Raw genomic sequence first — 6,777 nt, 5'->3', positions numbered from 1 at the left:
CAATTCTACATTATAGAGATTAGAACATTGCCTGACTCGGAGCAGGGAGGGAACAGGTCAGTGGTAGAACGCGTGCTTGGTGTGCATGAGGTCCTGGAGTCAATCCCCAGTGCCTCCGTTAATGGGGAAAAACGAATTAAAAAAACAGGAAGAGGAGGAGGAAGAGGATGATTGCCTGATACAAGGTAAAACACTCAACAATTGTTAGCTATTTTTCCTTGCAAGAAAATAAAATCCCTGTAGTTTCTATCATTCTGTGATAAAATTAGTCCCTTGGCTATCTCTTTGTTGGGAGCAGGCTGAGGACAAACGACTCATCCCAAGGACGAGGGGAGAGAGCCTGCAGATGGGAGGATACGCATTCGTGCTGCGGCCTCATATAATCTAGATGGAGAGTCCACGGAGACAAAGATACCCTAGCAGTGTGAATGGGGCTGGCTGTGGCTATCACAGGAAGTTGTTTTTGTGAACACAGGATATGCAGTCACAAGGATGGCACTGGATTAATGACGAGGGGGCGGTGCGGGGAGGTTGGAGGCTCGGTGATAAAATGGCATGAAGTCATCGGCTATTGGATAGGGCTGAGGAGGCCTCAGGCCGCTCAACTTGGTCCTCGGATTGGAGGCCCTCCACGTCCTGCAGGTCCTCAGACATTGCCATTGTCATCCCCAAGCAGGCAACCTGAGTTCCACATGGGATGTGTACAAAGAGCAATGTCATGGGATCTGCACACAATGAAACATTGTTCGTCTTCAGAAAGGAAGGAACTTCCGACACATGCTACAACACAGATGAAACTTGAGGACACCTTATTAAGTGAAATAAGCCAGTCACAAAAGAACAAATACTGTGTGATTACACTTATGTGAGGTACTGAGAATAGCCAGATTCATAGAGACAGAAAGCAGAAAGGTGATTGCCTGGGGCTATAGGAGGGGGAGTGAGGAGCTAGTGGTTAACGGGTACAGAGTTTCAGTTAGGGAAGATGAAAATGTTCTAGAGACGGATGGTGGTAATGTTTGCACAACAATTTGAATGTACTTAGTGCTACTGAATGGCCCTAAAAGTAGTTAAAATGGAAAGTTTCATGTTATGTGTATTTTACCATGATAAAAAATAAAAACCAGAATATCTGAGTGATGGACTGGATAATAATCAGGACTAGAAAAGTTAGAAATGAGTAGTAAGACTTCTAGTAGAGAGTAAGTGAAGGTGATAAGATCTTACCATGTTAAAATATTCATAGCTTCAGTGTACTTCCACAATCTAGGTTTTTCCACCTTCAAAATCGGAATTAGTTAGTGACTACACTACCATGAGGAGGCAGTGGTCACAGAGAAAGTTTTGGGGTCTGGAAAGTTTCCCCATATCACCCTGCTAGGTGAGGGAGGCAGGAGAAACGCTAGCATTTAAGGGACACCTACTTGCTTGCCCGGGGACTCCGCCTTTGAGAGGAGGTTATGAACAAGGCCCCTTCACGGACGAGGCCAGCAGAAGTTTTATGTTGCCCAAGGGCACATGGTACATAATTAAGCTCCAAAAGGGAAAGGCATGCTCTACTTTATTTCTCATTTTTAGCATGTGGCACGTGGCAGGTGCTTGGTGAACAATTATTAAGTGAATAAGTGGAACAGGATATGAACTCAGATTAATCTAACTTCAAAGTCCATGCTCCTCCAAGAACCTATCGTCACTATTAGGTCCCATGTAACTGAATTTGAGGCTGGACACCCGTGATACTGAGTAGGAATTCTTCATGCTGAGTCCCAGTTGAAGCATCACAAAGAGCCACGAGATCACCATAGATTCTATTCTCTGGGAAAAACAGAGTGCCATCAAGACCAGGACTTCTAATTCGCTGTATCTCCTGCTCCATCTCCTCTTATTTTACCCCTTCCTTCTTTGGTAAGAATTCTGGCTTAATCCCAAACTTTTAGAAGCAAAAATCAATTGTTCTGGGAAATGTCAAATCTTACGGGAAAAGCTGATAGATTTATGCCGCCTTGCCCCTCCATCTCCCGTCCCGAATGCAGGAAATAACTGAAGATGTAGAAGTTTGGGAGCAAGTTTAGGCCACAAATATGTGGTTTTAGAAATTTAGGTTTGGTGTGTCTCTATTTTCGATTTTGTACAGGTGAGATGAAAGGCACATTGTTTCTTCAAGTCTTCAATCCTTTTGAAGTACAATAAAATGATCACTTGAATATACCTGTGAACAATGCTCTTATTTTTAAAAATCTTGGGTTTTGTACCACATGTGGTGTATTTCCAAAATTTCATTTTCTTTTTTGGCAGGTTTATTGCCAGTTCTCGCTCTCATTTTGCTATTAACCTTTGCCAAATCTCTACTTCCACACCCACCTCTTACAAAAGTTCATTTACATGTAGTCTGAATGAACTGAAAAAAAAAATGTATCTGCAAAGGAGAACTAATTTTAAGAAAAGTTTGTCATACAACTATTTCATCATATTTAAATATTCAATGCATATATATTTTATGAATGTATATATGTATGCCCCATAAAGAATTATCATTAGTCATAGGTCAGAAGCCTGAGTGACACTAAAAAACTATTCATATATTGTACTATCTCTGTGAAGGGTCATCCTTTTCTTTCCTTTTCTTTTTTTTTAAATGGAGGTACTGGAGATTGAACCCAGGACCTTGTGCATGCTAAGCATGTGCTCTACTACTGAGTCATTCCCACTTCCCAATCCTTTTCTTTTAAATAAGAACCCTAGCTCCTTTTCTTCTAAGTACTGCCAACACTGGAACATGTACTGTTTCATTCCCTGGGCCACCTCACAAGGCTGCTCAGGTTATGTACTGAACAACCCTGGAAGACATCTTTTACATAAAATATGTGAATGCCCCCGCCCACCCCACAGTTGAGCAGGTACAGTGTGTATAAACATGCACAGTTATCCCATTTTTCTGATCTCCCTCTCCCCTCTGTCTTTCCTAAAACATGCCTCCTCCATACTCTACCTTTTTAGTTTTCTTCCGGACTCTGGAATCCTTTTTTCATTCAATGTCTTCATTGAAATCCATTCAATTTCTTCAGGATCCCCAGTGAACTCTGAATGACATCCCTCCCTCCCTCTCTGTCAGGGGACACGCCAGAGACCACACTTACAGCCAAGTGGGGCAGTAGGGAGGCAGCAGCATAGCTTAGGGGGAGACAACGGGCTTGGGAATCAGGTAGCCCATCGCTGTCTCTCACCAGTAGAACGGAATTGAGCAAGTTAGTCAACCTTTCTGTCTGACAGATGGAGATAATACTAGTAACTATCTTACACTCTGATGAAAAGATTAAATGAAATAATGCTTAGGATAGTGGCTGACAAATTTCTCAATAAATGGTAGTTTATAAAAAGATGGAATTGTTGGGGGTATAAGGGAAGAGTTGTGGTTATGCATAAATAAGCCATCCGGTGTATGGACAACAACAACAACAAAAACATAAGAAAACAAGTCTCTATGCACACCTCTGTTTCCCCTCCCACAGCCTCCCCCAACCCACCCGTTAGGCTAAAGCTAAAGAGATGAGATCGAGCTGTTCTCTGTTGGCTTCAAGGCTGTACCTAATTTTTGGTTTAATCTGGTTCCACCTCTATGGATTCAGATGGGGATGAGGGTGTAAGGGAGTGAGGGGAAAGTGTCCCCTAGAATGAGATTTTTTTTCTAGACCCCAATACCCTTAGGAACACCAGACAACAGGTCTCCAGGATGTCATTCTTGTAGCATCCACGGCAGAAGAGTTCCTTGGGGAGAGCTCAGGCAAGAGTTCATACCCGGCCATTCCTTCAGTGACACGTGGAAGGAAAGCCTTGCATGAGAGTTTGAAGATCCTCATCAGCATGTGTATTCAGAAGCAGGAGTTGTGTGGTTGTGAAGTGGCTACAAATTGGGCCCCAGGGCAGTGCCCAGACATCTGGGTGGTGCTTGGTCTCTCTGTCACTTGGTCTCTCTCAAATGTTCAACAGTGTAGAAAGGAACTCCAAAGGGGATTGTCCCAACATGTGACTCCCCCAACAGAGAAGCTGTAGGCTCACTGGGGAGCTGAGAGCCATTATCACACCAGTGTCACCGAAATGTGAAATTTTCTCGGGTGCAGTTTGAGATTTTAGGACACAGAACTCACAGTGGTTGCAGAAAAATGTTACAGTGCAAAGAGCCTTTCTTACAAGATGTTTTAGACAAAACTTTTTATGAATCATAAATAAAATTGTAACACATATCTCCTATTCAACATGTCAGAAGTTCAGAAATCCCCTAGAACGGTTACTACTTGAACTTCTATGTTCCTTTTACTTACACTGGGGGCCAGCTGAGGAGTGATGGGCACGATCTGTGTTATTTAGAAGCCTGGCCCCGAGGCCACGGGGGCAGAACAAGCCTGGAAATGAAGCTGCACTGGCCTTTGAGGTGTCCCTGTCTGAGGAGCCGGGGTTCTGGAGGGGTCTGGGGCAGAAAGAGGCCTCATTCCGCTTTGAGTCTGCTGCCACGTCTGCCTCAAAATCTCTTTCCGCAGCTGCAGGTCACAGCGACTACACTCATCCCCTAGGACCTGCTGCGACAAGCCACCATACACTGCCTGACTTGAAACAGCAGAAACTGAGTGGTGCTTCTGGAGCCTAAAAGTCTGAAGTCAAGGTGTCAGCAGGGCCCACGCACTCTGAGGTCTGGAGTCTCGGGTCCTCCCTTGCCTCTTCCTGGTTTCTGGTGGCTCCCGACAATCCTTGATGCTGCTTGGCTGGGAGCTGCACCCCTCCAATCTCTGCCTCCCTCTTCCCACGGCTTCTCCCCATGTGTGTCTGTCTCCAAATTCCCCTCTTCTTACAAGGCACCAGTAGCACCTGATTAAGGCTCACCAGAGTCCAGCATGACCTCGTCTTCACTTGGTTAGATCTGCCAAGACACTCTTTCTAATCAAGGTCAAGGTCACCGGGACTGGAGGGTGGGACTTCAACATGTTTTTCCCCCCAGCATATCTTTTGGGGGAACACAATTCACTCCATAACAGGGACGTGGATAGTCTGCATTGACACAGGGGAGTCCAACAAATAGGGCAAAATTCTCTCCAGAACGCCGTGCAAGCACACTGCTCTCACAGCCACTCGTAAATGCCTGATCTTGCGATTTATTTATTTTTTTTTTGAGGGGGGAGGTAATTAGGTTTTTATTTATTTATTTTTAATGGGGGTACTGGGGATTGAACCCAGGACCTCGTGCATGATAAGCACACACTGTACCTCTGAGCTATACCCACCCCTTCCCCAGACATAGATTTTACACAGTTCTTCATGTTATTCTAATGTACCTTCTTCAACGAGACACAAGTCCCTAGGGCTTACACTTTCCCTCACTCTCATCTGGCCTCTCAGTATCTTGCCTCCATTCTCTCCGACATTGGTGTAGAGGCAACATCACGATATATATTCCAGATAAAGTACAGGAAGATCATTTTGTAGTAGAATAAAGCGTTATAGAAAACTGCTTTTTTTTTTGACAAACTCAGTTGACTAAAGTAATATAAAGGGAAAAAAAGCTTTGCGAATGCAGGGTAGAATAAGATAATCACCCCCTATGTCTAAAAGTTAAATAATTTAAACTTAAAAGTTTCAAATCTATATAAATGAGAAATCCATGCATTTTAGAAGTCAGGTAATGAAACTATTCTTTAATATCGCAAACTTCTTGGCTCTTAAGGAAAAAGTGTTTGATTTGTTAATTATTTAGGACAAATGTCGGGGATGTCATTTCTGCCCATTTTAGGAACGCTAATTTGCTGACTTGCATTTCATAACTGCTCCATGAAGTCTGCTGTTTCCTTCTCTAGACTGTGTGGACCTGCTGGAGCTCCCTCAGTGTCACGTCTCTTAAAGGAAATGAGATAAGGCCGTAGATACTTTTTCTCGCTGTGTGTGCCTGTACGTCGCATTTCTGAGTGCGTCTGACCATGAAGGATGCATTGAATTTTCATACACTGATTCGCATTAATAGGAAAGCATTTGAATTTATAGCAAATGCTTTGGCCGCCATCTCTGATGTTACTGTAACTGAAGTAGCTCAGAAGCACAAAAGGTCATGTCAGGCATTTACGTAAAATTTATTAGAGCTGTTTGTAGAGGCACCTTGTGTGTTATTGCTTAGTTCATGCACTTTACAGGAAATCCTGTCATTGTATCAGTTCCTTCCATGTTTCAGCTGTTTCTCATTATAAATAAAAGCCTTTCTTGCCAAGGGCCCCTGAGCCACACGAGGTGGGACGTGGACCTCTGTGAAGTCTTGCTCACTCTTTAGAACGAGAGGCTTCCTCAAGCTTGAGCGTGGAAAGTGTGGGCTGGATTTCACATTCACTCTATTGCTGGGTCCAAGCTACAAGGCACCATTTATTGACAACCTTCCAAAGAAAAGGCTTAAGACACTGAGTCACAAGTGTATTCACTCACCCGTTGTTAGTCTACCTTCTCTGAGTTTCCAAATCTAACTCTACCCCTGAGACAACAGCCATTTTTACAGAAAATTTTTACACGGACCTTTTCATAAAGGCCTCACGGATAAAGTTGTATGAAAAAAGCTTCCCGCCTGTCATCAGCATTACCTTTATCCCCACTTCACATCAGTAACACGTAGATGTGATCATATTTTAGGTGTGGCCGCCTCATGGATATGCTCCACATGCAAGAGCTGGAAGACTAATTCCTCTCTGACCACCACTTCACTTTCAAATTCAAGTGCTGGGAGGCAGGACTGAGTCGACTATGCTGTGG

The 6,777-nt window shown here is 43.8% G+C and overlaps 1 non-coding gene across 1 annotated transcript; it reads right to left on the bottom strand.

Moving 5' to 3' along the window:
• Window positions 1-5,201: 5,201 nt before the first annotated feature.
• Window positions 5,202-5,273, bottom strand: TRNAD-AUC. The gene has a single exon. It is a non-coding gene; the product is annotated as a tRNA-Asp (tRNA).
• Between the last annotated feature and the right edge of the window lie 1,504 nt (window positions 5,274-6,777).

This window comes from Camelus ferus, chromosome 8, assembly GCF_009834535.1.
Source record: "Camelus ferus isolate YT-003-E chromosome 8, BCGSAC_Cfer_1.0, whole genome shotgun sequence".
Taxonomy (NCBI): Eukaryota; Metazoa; Chordata; class Mammalia; order Artiodactyla; family Camelidae; genus Camelus; species Camelus ferus.
The sequence above is the reverse complement of the archived record's forward strand: the minus strand, read 5'-3'. Positions and strand labels throughout refer to the sequence as shown.